General features: G+C 43.0%; 1 protein-coding gene across 1 annotated transcript in view; it reads right to left on the bottom strand.

Annotated features, from left to right (window-relative positions):
- LOC117500875 (DNA polymerase epsilon subunit 2-like) overlaps positions 1 to 20808 on the bottom strand; it is a 229403-nt gene that overhangs the window by 170580 nt on the left and 38015 nt on the right. The gene's annotated exons all lie outside the window — the stretch shown is intronic.

The raw sequence follows: 20808 nt of genomic DNA, 5'->3' as shown, positions 1-20808 counted from the left end.
CATCCGTGACATACATTTTATAATCATAGGATTTATATATATATATATATTTTTTTTTTTAAATCTTCCATTCAACTTAGTTGACATTGTGCTATTTGTCCATTATATCTCACAAGTTAAACACAAGTTTAAATTTTGGCAGAATTTTTTTGAAGCTGATAACCATGAACATGTTGGGAAGGTGTCGTAGCACGGACCCACAACAGGGGGAACGCGGCTTCGCACCGATCCGACCAGGCGAAGGGGACCTTGGTGGAGGTCAGGGCAGTCAGGGGGCTAACTACCTGACTGTAACCTTTAATAAACCTCCTGTAGAAATTTGCAAAGCCTAGGAACTGCTGTAGTTTCCTGCGGCTTATCGGTTGGGGCCAATCTCTCACCGCCGCAACCTTAGCCGGATCAGGGGCGACGGAGTTGGAGGAGATGATGAACCCCAGGAAGGACAAAGAAGTGCGGTGGAACTCGCACTTCTCGCCCTTCACAAACAGCCGGTTCTCCAACAACCGCTGTAGGACCTGACGTACATGCTGGACATGGGTCTCAGGGTCCGGGGAAAAGATGAGTATATCGTCCAGATATACGAAGACGAACCGATGCAGGAAGTCCCGCAAGACGTCATTTACCAAAGCGTGGAACGTCGCGGGGGCGTTAGTGAGGCCGAACGGCATGACCAGGTACTCAAAATGACCTAACGGGGTGTTGAATGCCGTCTTCCATTCGTCTCCCTTCCGGACCCGAACCAGGTGGTAGGCGTTTCTAAGATCCAATTTTGTGAAAATTTGGGCTCCATGCAGGGGCGTGAACACTGAATCCAACAGAGGTAACGGGTATCGGTTGCGAACCGTGATCTCGTTCAGCCCTCTGTAATCAATGCATGGACGGAGTCCGCCGTCTTTCTTGCCCACAAAAAAGAAACCAGCACCCATCGGGGAGGTGGAGTTCCGGATCAGCCCGGCAGCTAAGGAGTCCCGGATGTAGGTCTCCATTGATTCGCGTTCCGGACGTGAGAGGTTGTACAACCTACTGGACGGGTACTCAGCGCCCGGGACCAAATCGATGGCACAATCATACGGTCGGTGCGGGGGAAGAGTGAGTGCCAGATCTTTGTTGAAAACGTCAGCAAGATCGTGGTACTCCCTTGGCACCGCCGATAGATTGGGGGGAACTTTGACCTCCTCATTAGCCGTGGTGCCGGGAGGAACCGAGGATCCTAAGCACTCCCGGTGGCAGGTTTCGCTCCACTGCATCACAACCCCAGACGGCCAATCAATCCGGGGATTGTGCTTCACCATCCATGGAAAGCCCAAAATCACTCGGGAGGTAGAAGGTGTTACATGGAACACTATCTCCTCCCTGTGATTCCCAGACACAACCAAAGTCACTGGTTGTGTCTGATGTGTGATTAATGGAAGCAGGGTGCCATCTAGTGCTCGCACCTGCAATGGTGCCGGCAGAGCCACCAGAGGGAGCCCTACTTCCTTTACCCATCTGCTGTCCAGCAGATTCCCTTCAGACCCTGTGTCTATCAGTGCTGGGGCATGAAGGGTTAAATCCCCACAAAGGATTGTTACTGGGATTCGTGCAGATTTGCGGGGTTTTCCCGCGTGCGTGTTATGACCCACCCTTAGCCCAGTTTCTAAGGACGGGCGTTGTAGATTGACCGTTTTAGGGCAGTCCTTCTGCATGTGCTCGCAAGAGCCGCAGACAAAACACTCCCCGCGGGCCAGCCTCCTTTGTCTGATTTTTGATCTTAATTTGGCCCTGCTCGTGTCCCTAGCCTCCTCAGCAGGGGGAGCCGTAGCCACACGGAGCTCTCTGGCAGTGAAGCGTGGGGACGACGTCACCTTGTCGGAACCGGAAGGGGGAGGGACGGCTCGTGCCCGGTCACGCCCCCCGGCCTGCTCCCGACGATGCTCATTTAAACGGTTGTCTAAGCGTATAACCAAATCGATCAGCCCGTCGAATTCCCGCGGTTCATCCTTGGCCAGTAGGTGCTCCTTAAGGACCGGGGACAGTCCATTTACAAAGGCGGCGCGGAGCGCAACGTTATTCCAGCCGGACCTCGCTGCCGCGATGCGGAAGTCGACTGCATACTCGGCTGCGCTACGGCGCCCCTGTCTCATCGACAGCAGCACGTTCGAAGCGGTCTCGCCTCTGTTGGGATGATCAAACACTTGTTTGAATTCCCGTACGAACCCAGTATAAGACGTTAGGAGCCGTGAATTCTGCTCCCAAAGCGCCGTAGCCCATGCGCGTGCCTTTCCTCGAAGCAAATTAATAACATAAGCCACCCGGCTAGCGTCTGATGCGTACATGACGGGGCGCTGTGAAAAGACGAGCGAACACTGCATGAGGAAGTCCGCGCACGTCTCGACACAGCCCCCGTACGGTTCCGGAGGGCTTATGTATGCTTCAGGGGACGGTGGGGGGGTTCGTTGAACGACCAGTGGAACGTCTAATACGGGCCCAGGACCAGCCAGAGGAGTGGCTGCAGCAGCGCCCTGATCGCGCGCTTCCACCCTGGCGGTGAGAGCCTCCACCCTCCGATTAAGGAGGACAATCTGCTCGGTCACAAATACTAACCGGGCCTTGAAGGCGGTTAAGATCTGCTGCAGCTCACTCAACCCGCCTCCCGCTGACGCCTGCGCTCCCGGCTCTTCCATTGGCCGTTCAAGCTGGAGTTGACGCCCCTCGGAGTCCATGACGATGGCCGAGAAATCCTGTTGGGAAGGTGTCGTAGCACGGACCCACAACAGGGGGCGCAAATGAACGGACAATGAGTAAGCCAAAAGGTAACAATTTAATGTTGTGATATTACACAACGAAACGTGTCTTAATGTTCACAGTCAATAAACACCAGGTGATGTGTGGGCAGGCTCGAAGATAGAAGACGCCCGACGAGAGAGAAGCCGCGTCCCACACGGCCTCCACCACCAACGGCCTGAAGAACACCGGAGCCGCCAAGTCCCGAGTCCCCAGGTGGCCTCTGTCTTCGGCTGTCGACCCTGGTACTGCTGGCAGAAAACAGAAAGATAATGTGTGAGTGTGAGTCCGCACACTCAGTAATTAACAGTCCAGACACCGTTAGGAGGGAGCACCTCCACCTCCAAATCACACACACTCGTGCAGCTCCTGATCAACCACTTGTCTGGGACGGGGTGCGAGGTGAAGCCGTCACTGTCACACCAAAACGCCAATCCTCCAGACAAGGAAACACTTCAGGAAAACGGCTGCAACAGAAGTTCAGTTGGTTACACAATGTGTCAGTCAGCAGAGAAATTACCTTAGTACTGGTAGTCGATTTCTCGGCGGGGAGGTGGAGTTGCAGTCCGGCTTATATGGTGGTGTAGATGAGTGACAGCTGGAGTAATGAGTGACAGCTGTCACCTCCTCTGGGTCTGGCGCCCTCTTGTGCTTGGAGCCCGCACTCCAAGCAGGGCGCCCTCTGGTGGTAGTGGGCCAGCAGTACCTCTTCAGCGGCCCACACAACAGAACACATGAAAATCCAGAAATTGTTCATGAAATCCCCCCCCCCATGCCCCCAAAAAACTCCAACCAAAGAAAAAACAATCTAACAAACCCTGGGGGAGATCACCAAAGTTCCTTCATGTAAAAAGAGTCAAATGATTTATCTAATAACATGAAGTTGTTGGCTTTAATACACATAAAGAGAATGCTGTAGGTGAAGTCCTATAAATATGTAAAGCCAGTCATTCTTTGTGTAAAATATTGTTTATACACCAGCAACCTCTTATAGAAAGTATCTGAGGCTGCCGTGTTTCAGCCTCATCAACTGAAACAGAAAACAAACTGAGTTTATCTTTCACATATTATTTGGTGCCACAGAACTAACAGAGTGGATGCAGAATCCAGAAAAACACCCCAGTCGCTCTTATTGCATTTATGATCAGAAACAGTTTTCAGCACATGGGACATTTGGTTAACATAAGAGGAAGAAATCATACATAGCATTTTTATTGATTATCCAGAGCTTGACCAGGATTCAGGGGTTAATTAAGAGTGAAGCCCACGTCACACATAGCAAGAATGTGCCGGAAGCATGCACGATATGACAAATATTCCCATAATCCGATGCAGTCGGGTGGAAAAGAGGCGTGGTCTGTAGTGTCGGAGCACAGACTGCCTCATCCACACCTGTCAGCTCACATCCAGAGCGTATGTACGTAGATGACACAGACTGCTGTCAGATGGTCATAAAAGGAGTTGTAGACTGCCTGATCTCCAAAAGTCTGGATGGTAGACCGGAGTGCTGTGTTCCTCACATGCACGTGTGCGTGTGTGGAGCACTCATGCGTGGGGCTGTAATTATCACTCAGCTGTGTGTGTGCATGCATAACACAGCATGGGCCACTAAGCGTGTGCACGCGTGGTCACACGTCTGTGTGCCTGCCACTGGACAGCTTCGCTCCAAAGTTTGCTGGCAGTTGGGCCATGCAGTCCCTCACTCGGAGCGCCTTTGCAGGGAACTTTCTTTTTTCTTGTTTGCCCACCTCAGGAGTACAACGGAACTCTGGACACCACAGTGGTTGGATTATCATATGGAAGTAATGTTTTTATTTTGGGTGAGAGGATTCTAACCGCCTGCTGCTGTCCCAGCTTCATGTCCACATCGGTGCTGTGAAACACTCCTGGACTGCTGTTGGAGGTGAGATTCATGTTTATTCATGCTGTCACGGCCTGGCTCAACAGTTCCATGTCATATCTCCTCCAGAGTTAGAATGTGATCATTTATTACAGTGTGAGATCTGTGCAGCTCCGAGCCTGACAAGTGCAATGACGCATTACTGTGCAGCACAGAGAGGCGCAGCTGCCTGTGTTATGATGGAGACAATAGTTCAGATTTACGTCGCCCATGGGAAGGAATGGACATTTATCTGTACTGTAAGGTCTACTGTGGATATAACAGCCTGTTCAGATTTGCAGCTGTGTGCGCTCAGTAGTGCACAGAACTTTCGATTTGATAGCCGCTGTTCACATTCACTTGATGATAATTAAATAATTATGAATTATTATCGCGATGAAGCATGCCACATGCATTTCAACAGTTCCTTTGCACTCCGGGGGCTGGACATCGTTATACGTGGCGCTGCAGGTCATTTATCTCGAGGTTCCCTCGTATGTGCTCAAATTGTTTCTGATCCCGTTTTGTAGCCATCGGAATATGTGAATTGTGGTCAGATGGTCCTCAGATTACACATGGACCGTCGTCGGATAGGTGTCCCATCTCGACGGTGCTCGGAGAGTTTTAAACATGTACATCACACTTGGGGCCACTGGATGATTTTGAACATGTCGACTTCCGCAGATGGCTATCAGAACATTTTGGAACTGAAATCTGACACTTTTTGGATGTGTGCCAATTCATAAGTCTGACATCCCTCTGCGTGATTCCGGCTATGTGTGACGGGGGTATGAAGACAGATCAGTGTTGTACTGGGTGCAAACTATAGTTTGTCTTGGTGAGGTGTTCCCACTCATTTGGAGAATAAATAAAAGGAAAACACATAGACGGTGGAGTTAATGTATTCAGATTTGGTGTATTCATGTTCTTATTTTTTCATCTTTTCAAAAGCAAACGTTATCTTAACTGGTCTTATTTATGTGTGGTAAATCCATTTATAACTCATTTAGACGTTCCTTGTTAAAAATCAAAGGTTCTGAATTTGAAACTAATTTTTTAAAACCCTGTATCTAAAATAAATACATCTTGAAACTGATTTCATGGTAATAAGCATTGTTTTGGTGTACATGAAACTGCATCAGAGGTAAGAGGTGAAGGGTTCAAGATGTGACCTTCTTCAGAGAGATAAAAATTAAAATGTTCTGTAAATGATGAATAAAAGTCATTATTGTACAGATTTGAAAAACAACATACTGCCCAAAGGAATATTTTGCATTTAAAAGAGATCAAACAATGGGACTTTTTTTTATGTTTATGTTAGATTTTTTATGCATGTAATCAGTGGAGTGTGTAGAAAGAATGTGATGTTTTGACCCCTTAGAATAGGTCAAGGTCATTCATCTTTGAACTTGTCCAAGGTCTGTGTCCCAAGAATGTTCCCTGTGAATTTGAAGACTCTGGCAGCAACAGGACTAGACTTTTGCTGAGCACAGACAGACAGACGGACCAACGCAAAGTCTTCACAATACCTGATGGCCATATTTTGGCCATCGGGTAAAAATAGATAATTTCCTTGTAAAATAACTCTGTCCAGAAACCGTAACCTTAAAAATGACAACAGGTGGATAGTCCAACATTTGGACCCAAAGGAGAACAGCCCCTATCCTGTGTTACTTGTTGCTTGCTGGGTAGATTTTCCATTCCCTCTGTAAAGTTTACCCAACTTTCCAAACTTGTATTCTGTTAGAAGTGTAATTACGTCCGCCAAGGACATAATAAAATCATCAGTGTTAATTTATTTGTCTGTCTGTCTATTAGCAGGATTACGTTAAAACTACTGCACAGATTTTGACAAAATTTTCACCACAGATAGATATTGTGGCATGAAAGACTCTATTGAATGTTGGAGGTGACCCAGATTTGGATTCTGGATCAAGATTTCACTTTATATAGGCTTTGAAGGATTACGTCAAAACTACTTCACGGATTCTCACCAAATTTGCACCACCGATAGATATTAAGGCATCAAAGACTGCACTACATTTTGGAGGTGATCTGGATTGGTGAATGTCATAAATCTCTGATTGCTCTTATGATTTGCCCCCTTGCTTGGATATATTAACTATTGTCACCGCTAGTTCAGACCACGAAGAACAGATATCATTTTTAATATCGCAACAAACAATTTGCTGTCCGCCCCCCCCCCTAATTTAAGGGGATTTGAAGGGATGAACACACACACACACACACACACACACACACGCACACACGCACACACGCACACACGCACACACGCACACACGCACACACACACACACACGCACACACGAACAATAGGGACACAACTTGGACGTAGCACACCACCATGATTTTACCTGTACATTACCGTACATTGTATGTGGTGGTTTTATTTATTTTAACTGTTTCTGATGTGGACAATACTATGGTCCCTTGGATACTGCTACCGTTTTTGTTTATATCCATCATTTTGTTTGAATTTTCCCAAGAAGTTCTTTTCTAGCGAGGTCTTCCAGGTACATCAAACTGGGCAGAGGCCCCTGGGAAGACCAAGACACACATCATCCTTGAAGAGTTGGAGGACTTGACTGAAGATAGGGACGTGCAGAGTGAGCTCTTGGTCTACTGCCACCTTGACCAAGACCTGGACGAGTGTCAGAAAATGAATAAATGAATGTATGTAACTGCCAGTGTTTTTAGGTACAACTATTTTTTATATATAGGTGCAAGTATTTAAAAATAAACAATTGTGGGACTCATTCGCGATCATGAATACTGCAGGCAACTGTGGCAACCAGAACCCTGTCAAAATTCAACAGCACTGATGAAAATCTTTGAAAAACCAATGTTCTCCTACATCTGACTGTTTAGATTTATGATAGAACATCAGAAAAGGGAAATGACAACAAACTGCAAGCATCTACAGTCTGTCTCAGCCTAGTTGGAAGTCATTGTTAAAAAATGGATAAAAACAGACACACACAGAAAACAAATACTGCTAAAGACATGTTTCATCCCATTTTCAATTTGCTTGTGGGCCATTGATATACAAATTGTATGTCTAAATAATTTGCCACTCTATTAAGAATGTAAACATACTGGAATAATCCAATTTTTCTTTAAATATAATGGTTTCAGCAAGGGCCCAATAAATAAATAAAAATAAATGGTCTTATTTGCTTAAATTTCTACATCGCCAGAATCTCTGCTTTAAATTATTGTTTCACTTGAATACTGAAACCAACACACACTCAGAATGAAGGTGATAACGTGCAGGAGATTGTGATGAAACTCATCTGGATGATTCATCTGTACGGCCCGTCCGGGCAGACGCTGCATCTCTATGTAGCTGACATGGTTTTGATGTTTCACAGAAAAAAATTTGAAGGAGATCCATCTATCAACTACAGAAGATACGCCAAATCAAGCGGACGTCCAGGCAATGTCAGTCAAGTTGTGTTGTCATTCAAATCTGACAAAAATTGGTGCAGCACATTTTTACCATCACACTGCAAAACACAGCACTAAAACTTGCCTTTTTTTCTGATGTTATTATGAGGATACAGATAATTTTATTACAAAGTATTCTGCTTCAAGCATGACAGCACCAAGTGTAACAATTCTATTTTGACACCAACAAAGGAGAAATGTGTAATCAGTTTTTGGCGATAACAGTTCCTGCTATAAATAAACAGAACAGTTTATGTAGAAGGAAAGGAAGGAATGAAGGAAAACTGGAATCAGATTATTTTACAATATATATATAAAATATCCCGTTTCTGGTGTGGTGGTGATTTATGTTTGCCTGAAGGTTAGGTCCTCTACCAGAGGTTTGGGAGTTTGAGGGCCGTATTAGTTGTTCCTATAATGGCATTGTCCTGGACAGAGACCTCAAATGTTGTATTTGGAATCTGCTGAAGCCATTCTCCCAGCTTGGGGAGTGTCCACAGTCCCGAGAACTCCTGTTCCCACTGGGATCATTGTGGCCTTTTTTAGTTCTTCCTTTAGCCCTAGGTACTTCTTGATCTTCTCATGCTCTTTCTTTCTGATTTTGCTGTCATTTGGAATTGCCCCATCAACCACCCTCTTCTACTCCTTGTCAACTACCACTATGCATCTTTGGCTGGCCTGTGTGAAACTTGTAGTACCACAGCACCTTAGCTCTGTTGTTCTCAATCACCATTGGTGTGGTTACCCAGTTGGACTTTGGTACCTCCACTTCATATATGGCACAGATGTACACTATCACAGGTACTTGGATGTGCCTCTCCATGTATGCCATCCCAACTTGCTTCTTGCACTTTGTCACTATGTGCTGGGCTCTCTATGGCATCTTTGTGCTGCCTGCACCTTTGTTCCTGTCTGCGATGGTAGATCTTTGGGTCTGGTAATCAGGGACTGTTTTTGTGCTGCCATGATCAGAGCCTATGTCCTGTCCTTAAGCCCAATACCTTTGCTAGCCACTGGTAGGAATTCTTGATGCCAGCTACCCCCTCTATCTGCCAATGGTACATCCCATGGTGAGGTCTGGCCTCCTGGAGCCTGCGCTTAGCAACAAAGCTTCACAGGCAACTTGATAAGCCTGTCTGTCTAAAAGACACCAAAATAAACCACAAAAGGAACTTCAGTGGTCCTCACCTATATATTTCAGAGTGGAATAGATTTTACAGAGTCGGTGACTCCATTAATCCTAATCCTGCTAATCCTCATGAATGTGAGATTTGTTTGGGTTTGTTGGACGTACACTTTCTCTAAGTGCTTGCCTTGTTTTCGGTCTGTGATCTTTGTGCTGAGTTTTTAATGGAGTTCAGTGGTGATCTGTAGAAGTGGTCATGTTATAGTGGCACTCATTGCCTTTTGAGAGAACCCATGGGTACTACAAAGGTAAAATACAGTATTTAATTGACAGATATTTATTGAACACTGAATACCAATGAGTTGCAGAGTCCAAGAGTTGAATCTTAATCAGGGCTTGATCAGGCGGATGGTTGAAGTATCTTAACATGTCACTGCTTTAATCGTACAGTACGTCTATATCAACACTACAGTAAATGATCAGAGTGCAGTAGACAGGGCTGTGTCGAAGCACACTGGACACACACATACAAAAGTAAATCAGGTTAAAGTATTAGTTATGACTTCTCTAAACTCATACATCGCCATATCCCCTGATTCCACAGTTTTGAGAGGATTTCCCCAACAGACGTGTCCTGTATAGATCTCTCGTCACAAAGGGTGCCCATATCCAGCTGCCTTTCTCCACATTTATTCATGCAGTGAAATAAATCCTGTGATCAAAATCTGAGAACAGACTTGAAAGCCGTGACAAATCCTGATATAAATGTAAAACTCCAAAGAAAACGTGTCAAAGTATCAGGTTCAGCTTGACTGTGAGAGATTACAAATCTCTCCTGCATGGGGAAGAATGTTTTTACTCGTGTCACGATGGAGATGAACCTACTGGCTCAGATGGCAGATGTTTGGTGGTGATTTGATTTCGGTCAGGTGAAGAGGATTAACAGGGTACATACAGTAAGCACACTAAAGAGTCTTTTTTTGTTGTTGTTTGTTTTTAAAGTTGTGTGTGTGTGTGTTTGTATTGCTTCACCCTTTTTTAATTTGACTACCTGTTGGCATCTTTACACAATTTAAAAGCTAAAATCTGACCAGCGGAAAGTAATGAGAAAAAAAACTCATTAGTTTCTCTCTGATTATGCGCGAGCTATTTTTTTTCTCGTCATTATACTTGTATTAAAATCATAAAGCACATACAAACAACACACCCACACATCCATCTCCTCTTCTTCGCCCGCCCGCCCCCAACACAGCTTTATTAGCCGTGGATGAGACCGGAGAAAGTCATTAGGAGGAGAAGATGCGTATAAGCAGTTTGTCTTACATTTAGGACACGAGCCAAGGACACTCATTTTACAGCGCAAACGTCACCTTTATCTTAGAAAATGGGTCATAATTATCAACACAGTCAACAGAACATAAAAAGACACAAGGGCAGAACAGTTTTTCAGTTTAGAAAAATACTGACAATTCTCGTCAGCCACAAAAAAAAAAAAGTAAAATGCTGCCACAGGACTCTGATGCTGTGAGGTCAGAATGGTTTTGGGATGTAGCTTTGTAATCTGTTTGTATAATTTCCGTGCAACTCTTTAATCAGAAGTGATATGGTGACTATGATTAATTCCGCTCATATTTATTTAGGCTGTGGTGTTGCTGAGCAGCATGATTAACTCACGTTCTTCTCAACTGTCTGCCAACTTTAGCTTTTTAAATCCAGCCTGATCTTTTAAGTATTGTGTTATCCGACTGGAAAGTCTTACATATAAGCTTGCACATTTCCATTTGTGGTTTTAGAGATCCTGTTGTGGTTCAGCTCACTGTTGTATTAGAGTCAACATAATGCCTTGTAGTGTAAAGCATACACCCTCTTTATGATTTATAATTGGTCTAGTATTAATTTGGTTTCACTTTTCTGTACGATGTGATCAAAGGTTATGTTACATACAAGGTCACATACATCTCTAACAGCTAATTACACCAGTGAAACACACCACCCACTGTCATATTTAAAAGAGAGTTGTATATCAAAAATGTATTGTATTATCATCTATTGCCACAAGATGGCATCATCTACACATGTGACAAACTGCTCCTGTATACTGATCTGAATGAGGTACTGTCTGATCCACACTATGGTGCATAGTCCAGCAGTTAAGGGATAGAATCATGCACTTTTTTACAAAAGCGCCAAACTTTGTCCAGGGGACTCTTTAGGTTATATTAAGTCATGGCCAAAGCGGGAGACATTTGATTTTAGCCCTGTATCCTGCTTTTTTAAAAGGGTGGTTTGCATGGTTATAATACAGTGTATATTTTGCTATTCATATGACAATACGATCATATGGTTATTATGTAGGGGGCCAGTGATCAAGATTGGACATTGTTAAGCTGTAGAGAATGGCTACTGCAACTAGTGCAAAGCTATACTGAGCTTATGTGATCATGTATCGTGCGTCATGCGGCGTCATACGTCGTCGTACATCCTTATACATTAGCAGGGTGGTATGTTTCAAAATGGAAAGAGGTACATGACTCATTTCAGGCCTGTAGGGATCTTTAACAGGCCTCTACCTCTGAGACATAAAATTAGGTCACTGTGATCTTCCTAGCATGAAAGCTGTAGAGAGTAGTTCATTAAAAATATTCATGAAACATTTGTGCATTTCTAGGAAGTTTGCCAACCAGGTATTTACAATGTTTCAGTTAAAAAAAAAAATGGTGATAATCGTCTTAATACCAATACAATAAAAAATAATGATAACAACAACAACAATAATAATAATAATGGTTATGGCCATAAAAACAAAAGAGTTCTTGTAATTAATAAAAAAACATTTCTTTCTGTTCAAACACTGTTATTAGTGGACATGCACCTAAGATGAAAATTTCAGACCCCTCCATGATTTCTAAGTTGAGAAGGGGATAGCTGCTCCTTCTGTACTGGTGACTGCTGTGCAAAGAAACTCTATTGAGTTAATTGATAGATTCAGACTGTCTAAGAAACGTATTATGCTGAGATGAATTTTATGAGCACAAACTGTAGCAAAGTTTTCTGATAACAAAAAAAAAGTTATCCATTCATTGGTAAACTGCAAATACTATTGCTCAGAAAGTATAAAACAAATTTGATCTGGTGTTAAATCAGTGCTGGCTAATGACTTACGCTGTAGTGGATAAGCTCAGCAGAATTGCTTTTGCTCTGACTGTAGTTCTCACTTAGTCTGATTTGTACCCAGAGGAGGGGAGTGGATGACTCCCTGGACAAATGGTTCAGGCCAGGTAGAGCCACAGTTTATGCAGAAAAAAGCCACTGACCAGACAAAGTCGTATTCCAGGGTTGAAACATTCGAGTGCACTTCAATCAGTCCGGCTGTTGAGGCAGCAAGCTGTGCATTGCTGAATGGACATTCAAACATTCCTGCTGTTTGAAGCAGATCTTTGGTATATCCAGGAAGCATTTTTGTTTATAGTTGGTTTTTTTTGGTTTTTGTACTGTGCACTAACTTGTCTGAAAATGGAAGACAACTGTTGCACAATTAAAAGCTTGCAAAAATGAGAAGGAAAGTAAAATTTTTTACACACACACACACACACACACACACACACACACGTGTGTGTGTGTGTGTATATATATATATATATATATATATATATATATATATATTGCAACTCCACAATCACGGGGCACTTAGACAAATTTCACATCCAGCTTGACAGTGATTGTCTGCTGACTGTTTCGTGATGATAGTGCGAATGGCCACACATTTTCTAAGTGCCAAATGAGTGGTGTTAGATGTTCGTGTGTGCCATCTGGAATTGGGTCGACACCTGCCGTGCGAGGGTTCGATGGGCTCTCACAGGGCACACTCTGTCTTTCAGCCACTAGTGTGTGCAAACAGCACACTCTCACGAGCGCCACTAGCTTAGCTTATGGCAAGCTAAAAGTGCACACTCTCGTTATGGCCGAACAACTGTCCAGTTTCTGGGTATTCTGTGTTAGTAAGTGCCCGCGGCCTAACTTGATGAATTTCTGCACAAAAAGTAGTTCCCAGATCAATTGTAAAATTTATCAGTAATAAAATTATAAAGATAACTGAAGTTTTAAGAGTGGCTGAAAAAATGTTTAAGAAACTTAAAGTTTATGAGCAACTTCACCTGTTATTGCTCAAGCACATTGTAAACATTGGCACGATGGAGTTTGATGTGGAAGAGTTCAGAAAGATATGATTGGAACGTTTTGATTACCATTTACAGTTGGCGATGAAAGACTTGGGTGATAACTTCGTGTTAAAGTCTGAACAAGAAGCTGCTCTGAAAGAGATCTGTCTGGGAAGAGAGACACATTCTGTGTGTTGTCGCAGAAAACGAGAGCGGCAGGGTGGCAAAAGTAGTCCGGCGAGCTCAATCTGTGGGCGCAAGCTATCCTACAATGCCAAAATAGCAGAGATGTCGGTCCAATGAGGGCGGCACTCTGAGCAGGTGTGCGCAAATAGTTGTAGCAACAGGTGTACGAGGCATTAGATTTTACACACGATTCCTCCTTCATGCGCAATTGACCAAATTTGCACTATATGTGAAGGGGTCCTTAATGGGGTCACAATAATCACATTCCTTGTCTCAAACACAGAGCTGGCATTGATGTGTTCCACATTAAACTGTGCTTTAAGGACAGACGTAGGACACGGAGGCAGCCAAAACAAGCACCAGGGTGACTGCCTGCAAATGCGGCGATGTCTCCATTTGAGCTGCCAGAGTGATTTCATAGCTGCAAAGACAAGTCTGTTTCAGAGAAAAGAGACAGATGGAGAATGTATACACACTGCCCTCTGCTGATGGTTACTAATGAGGAACTTGTGGTGAATGCAGAGAAAAACATTTGTCATTTCCCGGAAATAATGCAGTATGTTCATTATAATTGCATCAGTGACAACGTGCCATTCATCAATCAAGAAAAACTGATATGAACACTTCGAAATCTTACATCTGACGCAAAAGCCTCAGGAAAAAAAAATCATACTGTATACAATGTTTCATTACTGCTGTACTTCACTGGATTATACTACAATGTGCCAGTTACTGACCTCTATCTGACACGACGGCAACAACAGGGGCTTACTAACAAACAACAAACAAATTAATTAACAAGCCACCTGAAACAGTCACAAAAACCAGAGTTTCCTGGTGGAAGCTTTGGAGCGAGTGTGCGCGCATGACATTGTACCTGATCTGTATGCAGTCTGTGAACAGCAGTGTCCACTCCACTTGGCAGTGCAATGACACAGTCCATTGATATTCAGTGGCGTCTGTGTCTGATGTACACACACATCGTTCTTGTTAGAATAAAATCTCATTTTTCCGATGTCAGGAATATAAAAGTCAAAGTGAGGACAAAACGACATGCATCCAATAAAAAAAAATGCTTCATATATCTACTGGCTTTGGTATTGGTTGACTTGAAATAAGTCAATTACTCATTTTGCACCACTTAGAACTGGCAATAAACAGAATTATTTAGTTAAAACCATGCAAAGCTCTGCAGTGTTGATGACTGACATAATTAAATGTACTCTTTATTGCAGACAATAAATGTGCCATCAATACTGAATGGACAATACCTGACCAAACTGCTGTGTGCATGAAGATGACCTTGTAACTGTCCCGCGTCATCTTTAAATGCCTGCTGAAATGTGAGTCAACCAAGAAATACGGCAGAGTCGGTCATTTTCAAGGGTCTGTTCATTTGACTCTACTGGCAAAATGAGAGGAGACAATTATTCCATTAACTTTGGTCTAGAATGTGTTACCTTCTGGGGATGAGCAGCTAATGTATTGCATCTCCTTGTACACATGAATAATTCATAATCATTAATTGCACCCATTGCACAAACCTTAATTCAACTGGAGAAAAGCAACCACTTTATTGCACATTTCATCTTGGATAGTCTTAGTCGTGCATGCATAAGTGGCTTCTAAATATAGGTGATATGTACAAGCAGTTGTTACCTTAGTGGTCATCAGACCTAGGCTTTGCAAAGGAAAGACACTGACAAAGAAGGTCAAATTTGCATGTGTCCACCCATCCAGTTTCTATACCCACTTAGTCCAATTAAGCGTCACAGGGTGATGGAGTCTATCCCAGCAGTCATAGGGCATGAGACCCTGGACAGCCACATACAGACAGATAAACACATTCACACCCACAGACAATTTAAAGTTTCCAATTCTCTTAACTTGTATGTCCTTGAATGTGGGAGGAAGCTGGACCACCTGGAAGGAACCTATACAAACTCGAGGAGAACATGCAAACTCCACACAGAAAAGCAATAGGTGGGAAGCTGTGAGGTGTGCTGAATGGCTTGGGTTACTTTTGAACATGTTTAAAATATGTTTTTATTGTGCATTTAACAGAATATTTGCATTTGTTCATCTATTTATTTCATGAACGGGTAGCCATGTTGTCTCGATAGATAGCTTGGCAGTGCTTACTCTGCCTATGTCATGGCCAATCCATGAATGAGTAATGAGATGGCACGAGGGCAAGACCCTATGTTGCCTGTGCTGGATGATTGAAGCCTGAACATGGCCCCATCTCAGACTTGTGGAACAAAGCTAATAGGCTAACCTTGGTTTGAGTGTCTTCTTAAAGCATATTTTTGTGGACTGGGTGGTGGTTTTCTTGATGGTGCCGGGATGATTGGCTTGGACACAAATGCAAGGCTCACACGGGTAGCTCTGGTTGGTAGTCTTTAGTGGAGGATTCAGCAAGGGTCGGTAAACAAAAAGGCAGTCCAAAAAACACAGAGACAGAACCAAAAACATCAGGCTAAGACAAGGTTGGAATAAACAGGCTGGAGGTCGAGGACACTATGAGGCGGGCAGAACACGGAATCAAAGGCAGGAGAGAAGGCACAGGGCACATCAATCTGGCAAGGAAACAGAGCAAAATGAGCAGTATATATACATCCAGGTGATTAGCAGAAGATAGGCAGCAGGTGCGCGGGGAGGAGCCCAGAACAGGGCGTGGTCCAGAAGGCAGAGACACACCCACCAAGAGAGACACAGAAAAAGACCACACAAAAGAAGAAACAAACAAAAGAACAATCAAACAGAAAAAACAAAACCAGGCAAAACAGAGCAACCTCACACCCCGACAGATGGGACCAGGGGCCACATGTACAAAGGTTGTGTAGACACAAAAACGTGGCATACGTCCTTCTCCACACTAACGTCCAGTTGTATCAAAAATTAAATGGCTGTGGAAATGTGCAGTGCCCCACGCCAACTTCACTGCTGGTATACATGCATTTCTACAATTATTGTTCCTTTGGTGACACTTACAGATGATGCTGAGAAACTGTTAATAATGTGAAAACAAGAAGTCATCAGAATAATGTGCCCACCCATGAACAATGAACACACCCATGTGTATATGGGTGGATAGAAAAAGCATGCGCAAAGTGCGGAGGAAAATGGCATTAGCAATGGCAGTGTTGTTAGAAGACCTTGCAAATGGTGCAATCTGACATGAACGAGTATTTGGGGAACGTGAGGATTTACTTGCAAATGACAATGATTGGTTCATAAGCCGATTTTGTCAAGCAAGGCCAGTGTTACTGCAGTCGTGCGCAAAGCTGCAGCCGGCCCTAGAGTGCAATACAGCGAGGAGCGATGGGTTGTCTGTGCCTACACAGGTGCTGACCACACTGGGGTTCCTGGCAACAGAGGCATTCCAGCAGGAGCTGGCCAATCGGTCAGGAGTGTGCTAGTCAACCTTGAACTGATCCGTGCCAGCTGTGTGGGACAGAATCATCTGAATGTCTTCCTGGTACATCACATACCCATACAATGCTATTCAACAGGACAACATTAAAGCGCAATTTGCAGCAAGAGCCGGTTTCCATAATGTAATCAGAGCTATTGACTGCACACATTGCTACAAAGGCACCATCACATGATGAAGTTGTTTTTGTTACTGGGATACATTTTCATTCCATCAATGTTCAAATCATATGTGATGCGCATATGCAGCTAACTAACACTGTGGCTAGGTGGCCTGGTTCAGCGCATGACTCATTCATTCTGACTAACAAATGGTTGGGAACAGGCTGAGGCTGGTACAGTGCGCAATGGGTGGCTTCTTGGTGAGTGAACAGTTTGTTTAATTGTCCCGAAAGAAAACCAGTGCAATGCACATTTGAGCATGTGTGCATTCAAATATGTTGTTTTTGTTTTTGAAACTAGAGCTGCAGAGCTTCCTGACAAGCTCTCCAATTGTCCCCCTGTCTTCAGTTTTTGTCAATTAAAGCATGCGTATGTAGTAATGTCACACACTATCAGCCGCGTCGCATTTCTGCATTCATTAATAGTGTGGTTCATTTACACTCAACAAAAATATAACGCAACACTTTTGGTTTTGCTCCCATTTTGTATGAGATGAACTCAAAGATCTAAAACTTTTTCCACATACACAATATCACCATTTCCCTCAATATTGTTCACAAACCAGTCGAAATCTGTGATAGTGAGCACTTCTCCTTTGCTGAGATAATCCATCCCACCTCACAGGTGTGCCATATCAAGATGCTGATTAGACACCATGATTAGTGCACAGGTGTGCCTTAGACTGCCCACAATAAAAGGCCACTCTGAAAGGTGCAGTTTTGTTTTATTGGGGGGGGGGGGGGATACCAGTCAGTATCTGGTGTGACCACCATTTGCCTCATGCAGTGCAACACATCTCCTTCGCATCATCCGTGAAGAGAACACCTCTCCAACGTGCCAAACGCCAGCGAAGGTGAGCATTTGCCGACTCAAGTCGGGTACGACGACGAACTGGAGTCAGGTCGAGACCCCGATGAGGACGACGCGCATGCAGATGAGCTTCCCTGAGACAGTTTCTGACAGTTTGTGCAGAAATTCTTTGGTTATGCAAACCGATTGTTCCAGCAGCTGTCCGAGTGGCTGGTCTCAGACGATCTTGGAGGTGAACATGCTGGATGTGGAGGTCCTGGGCTGGTGTGGTTACATGTGGTCTGCGGTTGTGAGGCTGGTTGGATGTACTGCCAAATTCTCTGAAACGCCTTTGGAGACGGCTTATGGTAGAGAAATGAACATTCAATACACGAGCAACAGCTCTGGTTGACATTCCTGCTGTCAGCATGCCAATTGCACGCTCCCTCAAATCTTGTGACATCTGTGGCATTGTGCTGTGTGATAAAACTGCACCTTTCAGAGTGGCCTTTTATTGTGGGCAGTCTAAGGCACACCTGTGCACTAATCATGGTGTCTAATCAGCATCTTGATGGCACACCTGTGAGGTGGGATGGATTATCTCAGCAAAGAGAAGTGCTCACTATCACAGATTTAGACTGGTTTGTGAACAATATTTGAGGGAAATGGTGATATTGTGTATGTGGAAAAAGTTTTAGATCTTTGAGTTCATCTCATACAAAATGGGAGCAAAACCAAAAGTGTTGCGTTTATATTTTTGTTGAGTGTAAATGAACCACACTATTAATGAATGCAGAAATGCGACGCGGCTGATAGTGTGTGACATTACTACATACGCATGCTTTAATTGACAAAAACTGAAGACAGGGGGACAATTGGGGAGCTTGTCAGGAAGCTCTGCAGCTCTAGTTTCAAAAACAAAAACAACATATTTGAATGCACACATGCTCAAATGTGCATTGCACTGGTTTTCAAGAGATTTGAACATTAAATCCATTTTCATTGCAAGCAAGCAGTTGCATGCATATGTAGACATCTAAAGTAAAAATTGCAAAATATATAGAGAAGCTCATCTCAGCTGAAGTAAAATTAATAAGATTAATTTTACCCTTTATTTTCAACAAAACATACTTTTAAAAGTTGTACTTTTTACTGCTGCCAGAAGAGGGAACTGTTAAGCAGAGTTTAAACAGCAATGAGTTCTCGCATGAAAGTATAGTATGTTGATTCAAACTGTTGAGAAGTATATATATATATTATATATACCTGAAACAGATTGCTGCATACAGATTTTTGAAATCACATTTTAAAACAAAAGATTAGTTCATCTAATATACAGAGTAATTATTAAAATGCATTTCCCCCCTTTCAAACTATGAATCAACAACCTGAATCATTGTTGAGTAAAATAATGTGACAGAGAGATGAAAAATCATGTGGATTACTGATTGAAACAAGACATCTACAATTTTTTTCTGATATTTGCATTCACAGAGATTGTGAAATGTGCTAGTACAGTATAATACTGCTGCACCTTATAGCAACTCCAAAGTTTTCTTTTGGTTGTACTTGTGATATCTGGGGCCCTTATTTTTAGGGATGTACCGGACTGTTGCACAACATTTACAACAACTATAAAACAGAAAAAAACCATACAAAGTTGTTCATCATGCTAAACTGAAAATATAAGTATGAATAAAACTGTCCTCCCTGTTTATTCTTCAATGTCATTGCTGCTCAGACGAGTATATTCCGTACTTGAAGGAACATCAGAGAAGTCAGTATTTGTGTGTATGTGTGTCCATAAACAGAGAGAAGTGAAAGGCTGTGACCTTTTAAAAGGTTATATCATTTAATAAAGACCGGCAGCCTTTTAGAGAGCACTTACCATTTATCTGGTCTACAAGATTAAACCTACAATTACATTGATTGAATCATTGTCCCCAGACAGTACAGCAATAAAACACAAAATCAATATTTTGGAGGGTTTGTATATTAGGAATTCTGACTGCATCAATCATCCAACCATTCAGTCATTTGCTTTGTTTGGTTTACGATGCATAAATGGGGTTGGCAACTTTCCTTCTTTTTTTCTTTGTACTTTAAATGCACTTGGGGGAAAAACGCCATTAGCTTTTAATTAAAAATTACCATGACATGGTCAGGAAGGTCATGGGATCACATCCCACCTGGTCCTTTTATTGTCGAGTTTGCAGTGTCACCTATATTGTCATAAATAACTAACATCACAACTGTCATGCTTAAATGCTCAGTGAAAATACAAACTATGTGACAACTCAACAGATGAACACATCTTACATGATCACAAGGATTTGTTGAGATAAAGGTTTAACAAGGTTATTTTAAGGCAGCTTCAAGCTAAATACCCAAGCTAGTTGGGCTAGGCTAGGCATTACATTAGTTGGCATGCTACCTGCATAATAAATTACTTATTTGTTGTGACTTGAAAGGAATTCTTTTGGACTATCCACTCCTGTCTAAATGAAATGGCAGTATATCAACCTATTCTTAGAAAAACATATTGATAGGGCAGAGTATTGTAAGATTACACAACATGGTAACTAATGTAGGTGCTACCATTGCTGGCACGATTTGACATTGTCCTCAAAGTTAACTTCTGACTAGGTTTTGATACAAATTTGATACAAAATTGTGAATTGTTTATGCAGATTACTCTGGGGTGGTGGTTTTGCATCATAGATTGTGTCAGAAATTAACCAATTTTTTTTTAGTTTAGTCATGAGTCAAAACCAAACAATTTCTGACCTCTAGCATTAAATTACATTGATGAGATTGTGAGTATAAGTCAGATCATATATGGT

Source organism: Thalassophryne amazonica, chromosome 19, assembly GCF_902500255.1.
Source record: "Thalassophryne amazonica chromosome 19, fThaAma1.1, whole genome shotgun sequence".
NCBI classification, from domain to species: Eukaryota; Metazoa; Chordata; class Actinopteri; order Batrachoidiformes; family Batrachoididae; genus Thalassophryne; species Thalassophryne amazonica.
This window is presented reverse-complemented; position numbering and strand designations above follow the sequence as displayed.